This window comes from Hyposmocoma kahamanoa, unplaced genomic scaffold, assembly GCF_003589595.1.
Source record: "Hyposmocoma kahamanoa isolate Upper Pololo Valley unplaced genomic scaffold, ASM358959v1 244, whole genome shotgun sequence".
Classification (NCBI taxonomy): Eukaryota; Metazoa; Arthropoda; class Insecta; order Lepidoptera; family Cosmopterigidae; genus Hyposmocoma; species Hyposmocoma kahamanoa.
In genome coordinates, this window is record NW_020653761.1 from 185247 (window position 1) to 198800 (window position 13554).

Below are 13554 nucleotides of genomic sequence, written 5' to 3' on the forward strand. Positions count from 1 at the left end.
TCACTTATTCTCATAGATGAATATCTGAAATAAAAAATAATAATGTAATTTATCTACTCTTGGTCTATTCACACCAATGCTAAACCTGTTAAGCTTATGGAACATGCTGCTTGCTTTGCGGTAGAAAGTAGAATTTGACGTAGAACATACGATGGTATGTTCTACGTCACATACCATTATTATATTATATTATATTGTAAGTTTAGTTATTTTATATTTTTCAATTTGAATATTTAATTTTGGATTCTTTTTATTGTTTTAATTTTAACTTATTGATAATGAATTTTAAATTATTTTTATTTTTGTCTTTATGTTTTTATTATTCACCAACTTGTGATTAACATTAAATGTAATTACTGTACAGGTAGTCGCTTTTCAGGGAAAATCTTAACATCGTCAAAGAGAACTTAGATAAAATGGATCAACGCCATCTAGCGGTGTTTTACGGTACTGTAAAATGTCAAAGTTGTTTATGGAAGTCTATTGACTAGACAACGACACCTGGTCTCAAACTAGGGAATTCCCTGTACTTGAGTACCAGAGCCATGGAATACACTCTGTAACTCAACACTCAAGTGAGAACTTATGTAGAAAAGGTCATTTACCAAATTGGTATTACCAGGAATTAAACCCGAACATATTCATTCAGCGCCCACGGCGCGGTTTGCACACCGTGGTCTACAATGCGATTGCATTGTTATTATTCCGTAACTATTGAAAACAATTGAAATTATAATAATTCTACATTAAAAAACAATCAAGGAATTCGATTCGTCACCGACTGTTGACTTTAGTGTAGTAAAATATCATTGTTACGTTTCCATTGAAGGAAGTGCTTGTGTACTTTCCAGGCTGCCGGTTTCGATGAAACATTAATACATATTTAGTGAATTGATTATTTCCGACTTATAAATGCGGTATTCCGTTGCAGTTTTTTTATGTTTAATAACCCGTCCATAGATAGTACGGCTTATGTATATGTCACTACTGACGCCTTACCATGACCTCAAATTACAGTTCAGTATAGGTTCGTAATGACAAAAAAGCGAGATGATGATATACACGTCATGTAGCGCTGTCTCACAACGATTCATTTTGTATCCTAAACTGAAACGTAATAGGAGTTCATGGTAAGATCCCTGTTTTTTGTACCGTAGTGCTTACATTTTATAGAACTAGACCTTCTTGAAAGTCTTCTTCGGGAAAGAGTTCGTCCACGGAAAAATTCATTTCTTCCGCTGAGCAGTAATGTCTGCTATGGAACAGCAGACATTACTGTTATATACGTATATACGTATATGGTATATACGTATTTTGAAGGGACTTGTCAATTTATATCGCTTGGTATAATTCTGATGATCCGGATCGATCAGGACTATTCGTGACCCATGCGTAATATGATCGGGTCAAATGATTCGATCATTATTATGTTCGATCCTTTAGCGGGTACCTCGCCACACGTTCCATAGCCATATGGAAATAGTGAAGAAATAGATTTCTCACAGGTGTCACTCTTTGTAAATATACATTTGTACACATTTATCTTATAGTTATTTCAAACATCATAAGATCGAGACTACATCTACCTACTACCACGAATTTTTGTCACCCAAATACGCGGAACCTGGGGCCCGAATCTGCTAATTTTCTTGAAACGTCATTGCAATTCCATTGAAATTATGATAACATTTGCTATTCTATTAAAATCTAGTTGCAATGGCAGTTGAGTCTCAGTGGAAAGGCAGTGATGGCATATTTATTCATTCAATTTTTTTTTTTTTTTTTTCTAATATCAAGTGACGCGACGAACAAGTCGTGCGCCTGATGGTAACTACACGCCTGTCTATAACAGTTGCAGTGCCACTCAGAGCTTTAAGTCACAAAGATCTCAAGGGCACTGCCACTGCGCCCGTCACCCTGATATATAAGTTCACAAGTCTCATGTGCCTGTAATTTCACGAGCACCCTTACCCTTCAAAATCGGAACACTGTAATGCTGACATTACTGCTTGGCGACAGAAATAGGTAAAGTGGCACTACTTCCCTGGACGAATTATATATATGTCAATTGCCAACGATCGATGTTGCCTTTCTAAAACTACCATGAAAATGACTATACCTATCTTTCTTTTTTCTCGTTTAAGCAGCAATGTCTTCAAATTAAATATGTATAATATTAATGTAATAATTAATACACTACGCCATCGACGTGCCATTAAAGAGCTGATGGCAGTTGAATAGTAGCTCAATGGCTAACTATTGACAAGCCACTATTAACTTTTAGCAGAATACCAAACGTACAAAATCCTTCCATTAACACTCTATCGACTCACAACTGGATGATTTAAAATTAGTAGAATATATGCCCTGGGCCCTGTATATATAATTTTTTATTTGGCTTACAAAACTGGTTACAGAGTTATCAGTCTTAACTAGAAACATGCTTAAATACAATTCGAATACAATTGAACCTACTAGATGTAAGCACAGCATGCATATTATTTTCACGTAAATCGTCTTACGAACTAATTTGGACTCGGATAGCCCAATTTCTGTTTGTAAATTAAATTGAAAGACAAATGAAGAAAGTCATTTGAATATTTAAAAAGAAAAAAGAAATTTTTCGATCTTGTAATCGGCTACTTATCCTATAATAAAGTTTTTGTTCACTATAGTTTTAATCCCTGTGAATGCCAAATTTTGAATATCAACCAGAATATTATTATAGAAGCGTATATTTTGCCCCTTACTGTAACCCCTAATTTGTAACCACTGCTTTGTGGACATATAATTGGATGACGATGATACGCGGCAGTTGAGCTCGATTGAAATCGAGTTATGCGAGAGTTAGGTAGAATGTTGATTGTCTTGTCTCGGTAATAAAGTGTGTAAATTGCATTATTATTTTAAGATAAGACATTATAGACTGCCAGTGTGACGTCCTCTTATTTGTTTATTGTATAATACTGTTTTTTTTAACCGACTTTGAAAAAGGAGGAGGTTCTCAGTTCGACTGGTTTTTTTTTGTGTGTGTATGTTACGTGATTTCTCCGAAATTTGTGAACCGTTTTTATGATTCATTTTTTGTTGAGGGTACCATTTTTTGTCAGTATTAGTCCTATTTAAATTTGAAGAAAATATTCCACCTCTAAAACTATACATTTATTGTGAAAAGAAAATTTTATACTAAAGGATATCATCAGTGATTGGAATTGGGGTTTGTAATTTAGGTAAACTAAAAAGTGAAGTGGACCCTTCTACAACACAAATTCCATATGCATATTATTTATTGTAAGTAATTATTTGCTGATAATTATTGTCTTAAAAAATTATATTATAGTTGTTTTTCTATAAGTACGTAGTACTATTTTAGTAGTAATATTTTAGCCATTTAAAAAATAAACATGAGACAACCTATATTTTGGAATGTTTAAAAAATAAACGGTAAAAAAAGAAATTTTATACGTATCGATGACGAAATGTGTACGTTCATACTAAGAAAATGTTCATAATTTAGGTAAATTAACTCCCTCAATTCCGATCACCAGTTATCGTACAACCTCTTATTCGTATTCGTATTAACCGCGTATTCGGATAACAAAAATCTGTGATAATGACCCGTTTAACATTCTCTGTTCAATATTGTGAATAATAAATGTTAACAAAGAGCAAACGCCTAGAGTTTCTGTCTGTTTTTTTAAGGGACTTTGCTTTACTAATGAATGACTTGTCAATGTGACGACTTGAAATAAAAATAATTTTGAATTTTTTACTACGTGTGGCGATTAGCTAATGAAACCTAGGCGGTAGTCTCTGGACTTATAACACTTAATCAACAAGGCACATTGCGATGCAGCTACTTACACATATCGAATCACAATGCAGCGGCCTAGTTGCATAGCTGCATAATGCGCGTAATACGTATGATGCGTTGCTACTGCCTGTGGTTGCCACCATCATTTAATAGGGCAATTGTAGTGTAATTTATGCTCGCCATTGACCGTTAGATGGAGTGCCTGTGCTTCTATGAAATGAAATGAAAATGTCTTTATTAATTTTCACAAAAGAAACGTGTACTTATATATCTCTATAGTCTATAGTCCTCACATGTTCTTGAATTTACTTTCGTTTGTGAAAGTCTGGTGTCTATACTAGGATTAACCTGTGTTATAGAGCGCCAGACTCTCACCCTTACACCTCAGCAGATGTAAGAAAGATAGGCATAAGACAGGAAGACACGTGTACTCATATAATTACAAGAGCATAAGAGAAAAGGAATAGTTGCAAAATAAAGCAAAAATGAAAATTAACTGTTGTTAAATTAGTAACATTAAAATAAAGTAAATATGTTTTATAAATACTATAAACTATGTGATATTCTATGCACTTATACACTGTTTTCCTAAAGTGGATATTCACGTGGTTAGAGTGCGTAGTGAGAAGAGTAGTATTTTTGTAGTAGTAGAGCTCCTTGTGAAAGAGCTCGTCCAGGGAAGTACTCCCACCTTACGTCGAGATCCTCTCGATACGATGATCGAGGCACTCGCGACACAGGGTTTCACTAGTGCGGTGCTATAAGCGTGTGCGCGTTATTATTATTAATATTACTGCGTTCCGGTTTGACGGGTAAGGGTGCAGGTAATATTACAGGCACATGGGACTCTTCAGCTTATGTCTCATAATGACGAGCGCAGAGGCAGTGCCCCTAAGATCTTTGCGATTTAAAGCGCTGAAACTGTTATGTCGCTTACCATCCAGGCGCACGACTTGTTCGTCCCGTCACATGATACCTTAAAAAAAGTTATGAATGTAAGTGAAGCAAGTGATATTTTTCTGGATCGTACAAAGTGCAATAGTCTCCGTTTACCCCATTGAGAATTAAAAGGCGTGTAATATGTATGTCTATTTGAATTTCGCCCCTATTCGCTTCCGTCATTTCATGTAACTATAATAAAATAGAAATGGGAAAATGTGTTAATGTCAAATAGCTAAAATAAGCTTGAATTGGAACGCGTTTAGACGCATTTGATAATGTTTGGCTCGATGTTGCGGTATATGAAGTATGAACAGTAACGATATACTAAATTACTCTTTATTACAGAATCACAAAGAAACAAGCAAATGCAAGCCTAAAAAGTCAGAAAATAAAAATTATCAGTGTTTGAGACGGATTGGCATAGGCAGTAAGGCTAGGTTCAGATGGATGCACACGCGTCGCACGTTGGAACGTTCAGATGACGCAATGAACGATAACGCGCGGTAATGTGAATAGGTACACTGTCAGTGCCTACAATTCTAAACGCGCGTATGCAGCAGTGACGCATTTTTTAAAGTATTTCTTTTGAACGCGGCGGTACCGAGCGCACATATTAATGAATGAGTGTATGTAATTTTTTTGTCATCTGTACTTACGCTAAAGCTGCAATCTAAATCACAGGGTTATCTATCTACTAAAGACACTAACGGGAAATATTTTATAAGAGAAATGGATGTGTATATTTAACTTAACAGAAAATGTTATTCCAGTAAATGTAAAAAAAAAATTTTCGCGCCCGCCATTTTGTCGTCGTTTTTACTATACTCCCTTTTAACTTCACTACAACTGTGCAGTATCGGCATAGTAATTTAATATCGAAAAGTGATAATTGTCTGTGAAAAAATCATGAATGCTTAGTTTACAATATTTGTAACTTGAAAACGAACTTTTTTTATGATGCATGCATACCCTTCAAAACCGCAACGCTGTAATGCTCACATTACTGCTTGGCGGTAGAAATATGTAAGGTGGCAGTACTTCCCTGGACTAACTCTTTCACAAAGAGCTTTACTGCTTTAATGTGGACTTACCTAAGTCTCTCAGTACCTTAGTAGTTGTATTGTGACAAATTACCCTCCACCTTGCCATAACTCTGTCAACCATCTTCGTGCCATACTTACTAGCACGCACTTCGTGACTCCCTTCAATTTCATGTACCGCAAATACGTAATCACGTTCATCACTCAACGACGCTTTCGTGTAACTTGCCGACATGAGCAATCTTTCGTACATTGGCGAGTTATCGCTCTGTCTCAATAGCTACGTTTAGAAATGCGCTTCTATTTGATGGAAGCGTTGGCGCGAACATGTTAACAATTATTTCGTGTTGTCAGTTCGTCACGAGCGTTCCTTGTCCATCCGTTCCTCGCACCGGGATAACCGCTCCCGGTGCTAACGCCAGGGCCAAGCATAAACCCCTTGGCTACTTGTGAGGAGAGGCAACAAGCTTACCGTTCACTCGTCATGCTACTTGCGTCAATATAACAAACTTTTTTTTAAAAATGAAATTTAAAATTGTTTATTTCTATATGAAAGTACAATTGTTTTGTTAACTATTCTAAAGTATAATCTTTACAATAAGATTTTAGCACTTTAGTTAGCTTCCTCCCTTAACCTATATATATGTTGAGTGTGTGCGTTATTATTATTATTATATGCATTATAATTTGTTTTTATGTAATTACTATAAATCTAATTGCTATAAATCAGTTCTGTGTTGATCTGGAATAAGATAACGCTTTACAGTTCTTTTGGCTTACTTTTTACTTCCATTTGCGATTTTTTCCACAATATTAGTCGTAGTCGGTGCTCTATTCAATACTTCTTGTAAAAAGTTTGCTAAGATTCATTTCCCATACACATTGTTATATTTCGGTAATTGAAATGTACTCTCAAAGTACATGTAAATGTAAATGCGGTGCTAAGTTTATCTCCTTGTCCTGGTTACTTTCCCAGTTTCCGAGACATTACGTTACACCTTCGTTGTCACCCACGTCTCTTGTTGTACTGTATATAAACCCAGATACTTTCCACATCTGACGTCTTCTTTTAGCAGAAGTTTGGAGTCATTTGCCTTTACTGGAGTAGTTGCACTGATAATAATATTGATACGGCGCTCTCAATAAATCCGTTTTATTACATGTTTGTTGGCTGTACCGCCGTACGCTTTATACTCATTGAATGGTTTATACATGACTTCCTGATTTCCTATGATTCAGCTTTTATGACCATTTGGTCGATAACCTAAAATTGTATCCGTCAATATTTACAATTTTCGTAGTATGGGAATGCATAATTAATGAGTCAATTTTAATTTTAGAACCATCCAAGGGTGAAGTCATGTGCGCGGCATGCCAACTGCATCGAAACTGCAAAATGGGAGTACAAATGCTGTTTGAAAGTAGTTTGTATGCTGTTAGCTTGACTGTTTCGGCAATTGTGATGCTGTCGCGAAGCAAAAACTGCTTTCTGTCTGTGTTACGATTTACGGTTAAACCTAGCGATCACCTTTGTGGAGGTTATTTACCTCTTCTTGCAAAGTTTTGATTTTGTTTTTGCACAAAGATATTTCTATTGTTATTACTACTTAAAAGATTTATCAAAATGTTGTTTACCAAAACGAACTGTTAGTTACAACCAAACTTGTGTTATTATTGTCTTTGTCTTTCCGAGTTTCAAGATATCACTAGTCGGCCATCAGGGTGGCGAATCAATAAATATACGCCACGTATATACTCCTTAGTTTTTCGTTATTATCCGGAATAGATATTTTTTTTATTGTATGATTCTTTAATATAAATATTGAATATTCGGACGACCTCCGCGGTCGAGTGGCTTGCACACCGGTTTACATGGTGTCTCCATCTCGGAGGTCCCGGGTTCGATCCTCGGCTGGGTCAATATAGAAAACTTTTCTATATTGTCCCGGTTCTGGGTGTTTGTGCTACCGTCGTTATTTCCGATTTCCATAAGACAAGTGCTTTAATTACTTACTTTGGGGACCGGAGCGACGAATGTGATGTTGTCTGACATTAAAAAAAAAGAGAGTTATAAAAGGACGATATGTAAAAAATTATGTCAGTCGATACGAAAAGGGTACGTTACCGATATAACCTTTCGAAATTGCGTGACACAGAGGGAAAGTACTTGAAATATTGTATTTTAAATATTTAGTAGCAGTAGCACTTAACAATTATAGGCACATGCGACTTGTCAACTTATGTCTCAGGGTGACGGGCGCAGTGGCAGTGCCCCTCATATCTTTGCGATTTAAAGCTCTAAGTGGCATTGTAACCTGTCCTCTTTATCATGACTAACGTAATCCACATTTTTAGCGAAATTGAGTTATTAACAAATCTGGGTTCAGCGAAACGAGACCTGTGACCCGCTGTAAGCGGTTTTTTTACGTTTTACTTAGTTTCAGTTTTATGCTCTGGCCACACAGAGGCGGCCGCGGAAGCGTTCCGGGCGCGGGGATTTTTGTAATGTACGACTTCATATGAAACCGCGCGTCGGCCTCTGTGTGGCCTGAGCATTATTGTTAAGCAAAATCAGCGTAATTTACATTAATTTTCTATGAAAAAAGAACTTTTGGTGCCAATATCTCGAGAGTTACCAAAATGCAAATGCGTAAGTGCGCGTTTCCATTATGTCGTAACGTTTTTTTTATCATTTGATGACCGTCGCGTCTAGCCTGTTCCCATATCACGGCTATCTGTCGTGATTGAGTCGAGGACGTTTGTTTTATGTTTGAACGACTGTCGTGTCCAGCTGTTCCCACTAGATCGTGACGACAATTTATCCGTGCACGGCAGCCGCCTTGGCGTTTGCACGACAGAACCGTTTGAAGTTGCGATTATCAGTAGTCACATTTTTATCGTGACGTTTTATTTATCGTCCGACGATGGTCGTTCTAGCTCTTCCCATTGTCACGACAGTCTGTCGTCGTAACGTCAAAAAAGTCGTGAACGACTGTCGTCTGACGATAAATAATACGATAAATAAAAATAAATAGTCGTGTTGTACTATATGTGAACAACTTCATTTAAATATACAAGCTACGACACTTTACACTGCACGACTATCTGTCGTCACGACATAATGGGAACGCGCCCTGAGTATGACAAGGAGGGCAGACCTGCTATGAAGAGATGGGTAGCTTACCGCCAGGCTCACAATTTGTTTGTCCCGACACTGAGTATCATAAAGAAGACATTATTTTATTTTGAAAAGTAAGTAATACGAGTACTGCATTCACAGACTTTTACAAAGTTCCTTGGGTCATCTAGGATTTTACGTTATTTACCCGACCAATATAAAAAAACACCTGTAATAATACAATTTATTAATTAAAGAAACATACTTGAAACTGCAATATAAAACTGCCGATATGGAACTGCTACCGTGGCTGAACAGTTATCATGCTGACTACCACGCAGAGGTCCCGGGTTCGATTCCCGAGCCGGGAGAACTATTTGTATGGCCCACATTTATATCTCTCATGAGTTTGGGTGTAATTTGTGATTTTCTATGCGTGTGTCCATGCACCAAACATGCAAACGGACGTAACTACTGATTTCGTGCTTCGAGTGTCGGGTCCCTGATGGATGTGGTGGAAGAGAAATAGTTGTGTAAGTGAACATCTGTATTCGAGGTTAAAGATTCGCTGACGGAGTATAACCATATAATCACATTATGTTTGGGTTTTAGTATGTAGGAATTTTGATATTGTCATTATTTGTCTTATCATGCCTTTATATATATTTATTTACGTATTAATTATGGTGTATAATAATAGTCTATGTAATATTTAGCAATATTTATATTTTTTAATTTTGAGTTTATTGCTGACGTCGAACTCTACGGGCTTACTGAAAACCAGCGCTGTGGTATGTTACTGCAGCTTATGCTGAGTTAAGTCCCGTGTTGGCATGCCGCTGCAACACAGACCATACCAGACTACCTACTTTGTATGTTTTCTTTAATTTTAATTGTAATTATATGTCAAATAATTATTTGCGTGTAAACTGTTTTTTGTGTGGTTTTGTGTTGTTGTATTGTGGCAATAAAAGTATGTCTATGTATATTCTCTACCTACAACAAGTAGTGTCATCCGTACTCTAGCGACATGATAAAGGAACAGTTATCGATTGTTTATTGTTGTTGATTTCCCGGAATCGAACCTGGTCTAGTCGAAACGTTTGCTTAAATGTGCTGATAACAACTAACTACGTGGTAATAGTGTACTCTTTGATTTTAGCTTCTTGTTGATTTAATGTAAAGGAAAAATACTACTTTTCGCGATTGTTACACATAGGAAATGAAACTATTTTATCGGATTAAAATAGCGTACATTTGTTTTTTTTCAAACAAACCGGGTCCTTTACAGGTCTCGTGGTCAATGGTCAACCGTGATCATGGACCCCGAAACGTTTTGTTTGAATAAACAAATGTACGTGATTTAAATCCGGAAAAATAGTTTCATTTCCTACACAATTTTTTAAATGATTTATTTAAAAAAGAAACTTAATGGATCTTATTGCGAATCATTCTGATTGTTTTCATTTATCCATAATACTTAATTATCCATTTATAAACGAGAGTGTTTCATTCGGTACTTTAAAAAAATTTTCAACTCCTGTTTTATTAATTCCACAATTTTGAGTTACGACAATAATTGTTTTCTTGTGCAATATAATGTACTAGCTGTTGCCCGCGACTTCGTCTGTGTGGAATAAGTACTTCCAGTAGCCTATACTGTGCTGTACTAATTTTCACAATTGTATTGGTTTTCCATACAATTTTTCATCACCTATTTCACTGCCGTTAAGATTTGGTTTTGTAACAAAATGTAGTCTATATCCTTCTCCTATGTCCCATCTATCCATGTTTTTAGTAGCAGTAGAGCTCCTTGAGAAGGAGTTCGTCCAGGCAAGTACTGCCACCTTACCTATTTCTGCCTCCAAGCAGTAATGTTAGCATTACTGCATTCCGGTTTAGAAAGGTAAGGGTGCTGGTGAAATTACAGGCACATGAGACTTGTCAACTTATGTCTCAGAGTGACAGATGCAGTGGCAGTGCTCCTCAGATCTTTACGATTTAAAGCTCTGAGTGGCACTGCAACTGTTATGAACAGGCGTGTAGCTTACCATCAGGTGCGCATGACTTGTTCGTTGCGTCAGTTGATATAATAAAAAAAATCTATACCAAATTTCATTAAATTTGGTTCAGCGGATTAGACGTGAAAACCTAACAGACAGTTACTTTCGCATTTATAATAATAGTATTATTTGGAGAAAGTCTGCACATTGGCAAGGGGTCACGAAACTCATGACATTGAGCCAGGGTAGACCACAACCTTTAAGAACACCTGTGCGTTGCTGTGAAATGGTACAGATATGGACTACTCTCAAGAAATAATCCTCGATGAAAAATACATGGAAGATTTACATTTAAATTCCTCAAAATGAAAGTTAGTGGAGGAAACAGCTCGTTTTTAATTTTGCGCCCGTCTGCGGCGGCATAATGAAATTCCGGCGTCGACTGCTAGTGAAGGGACGCTAAGATGAAATGTTTTTTATATGATTTCAAAATCGAGACTCAGGCGTGTATAAAACGTATTTTATTTACCTAGGCGTTTCGCACGTGCTGAAACGTCCATGGTCGCGAAAGGACTGGGTAAATAAAATACGTTTTATACACGATTAAATCCCAATTATGAAATTAAATAATGTGTGGAAATTGTGAAAATTGAAATTAATGAAATTTTTTTAGTATAAAATTGGACCAAGTTTCATAACAGCGCCAGCGGACTAATACCCAAGGCCTGCCCTAAAAGGACCCTGCCCAGCAATAATACGTGTAGTGGGTTCATGACAAACTAACGAATGAGACGACTGTCATTTGGTTGGACAAATATTAATGAAATTTACGTACTTACAAAATTAAGAGATAAATTTATTTATTTATTAGACGAACACAACAGTCGACATTCAAGAAAGATTTAACAAATAAATTTGCTTTAAACTAGATTTGGACCAGAATGCCATTTATTAAAGTTTCCATATCAGCAAAATAATAATGGTTCTCTCCTTTATAGTCCATTTGTTTAGGTACTTAACCAAATGTAAACAATCTTAAGATGTCTATTTAATGAAATATACATTTATAAAATTATTTTTACTTACCTTCAAATACAAAATACAAATACTTCATATGAAATTGTATGCCTATTTTTATACCTATTAATTTGTAAAGTATATGTTTCAATAAAAAGATTTATCAAGATTGTTTACATTTAGTTAAGTACCTAAACAAATGGACTATAGTAACATTGCAGTTCCGAAGTTTCTGACTGCCTACAAAACCATTTCTATAGTATGATAGTAGAGGCATTAGAGTTATATCAAAAGACTATTTTCCATGAACTTCAATTGGTACTATTTACCGTTACATCAGTATATTAAATACACGACATCAGCATTTCTCTAATATCTACTTTAGTAACAACCCGTACCTACATTTTGTTTCATTCTGAATTTAAGGCGCTTTTCAAGGGATGGTAATGACACTACGTAATGCTTTATATACAGGGCGTCACACGGCTATAGGATGGAGGGGAAGTATTTTAAATATTGTACATTATTTTTCAAAGCAAGGAATATTATATTCAAAGACTTTAAAAAAGATGAAAATGATAAGGTGCTTAGTTAAGTAAGTTAAGTTGCAGTATCTTTACAGGATTTTTGTTGGGGCATGTAATAATTTTCAGCCTTATTCTGAAACATATTATGATTATGACTATAGCTGCCTTACAGCTTCCCGAATCTACCGTTACAAAGAAGTGGAGTTCCTTGTGAGTTCGTCCGGAGAAATACTTCCACCTAAACCTAATTCTGCCGCCAGGCAGTGATGTGAGCATTACTGTGTCCTGGTTTTGAACAGTAAGGCTCAACTCATACTGTCGCAGAGTCAACTACAACGCATGGCGACGCGCGTCGTCGCGCGGATCACAGTGTGGTCGACGTCTGACGCCTCACTGCGCACAAGGAAGGGCGCGTTCCCACTATGTCGTCACGTTTTATTATCGTTGGACGACTGTCGTGTCTAGCCTGTTCCCATATCACGACTATCTGTCGTGGACGATTTTTTATCGTTGAACGACTGTCGTGACTAGCTGTTTCGACTAGATCGTGACGACAATAGGAGCTGCGACAATCTGTCGTCACGTTTTGATCGTGACGTTTTTTTATGTCAGACGACTGTCGTTCTAGCTGTTCCCACTGTGACGACAGTTTGTTGTTGTAACGATAAAAAATCGTTAACGACAGTTAATCGTGTCGTGCTATATGTGAACAACTTCATTTAAATATGCAAGCCAGGACACTGTAAACTGCACGACAATTTGTCATCACGACATAGTGGGAATGCGCATGAACGCGCGGCGACGCGCCAAACCGCTCGACTTTAACCAAGCGTCTACACGCGATTCCATATTTGCTAACACAAATTTGTGCCTCAATGATAGGAAAATAGAGATGCGACGCCATGCGCCAGTGTGAGTTGAGCCTAAGGGTGCTCGTGGAATGCCATGTAAAGCTCTGAGGAGCACTGCGACTATTATGGGTAGGTGTCCCTTGATATCATAAAAAAAACTAAGATCCTAAATTGCAACATCACTATTTTTCCCAGCTGAATTAAAATATTTCGCAAATGTAACGTACATTTTAAATCCAACA

At 36.7% G+C, this 13554-nt stretch overlaps 1 protein-coding gene across 3 annotated transcripts in view; it reads left to right on the top strand.

Annotated features, from left to right (window-relative positions):
- Positions 1-13554, top strand: part of LOC113228846 (myotubularin-related protein 13) — a 106477-nt gene that overhangs the window by 50033 nt on the left and 42890 nt on the right. The gene's annotated exons all lie outside the window — the stretch shown is intronic.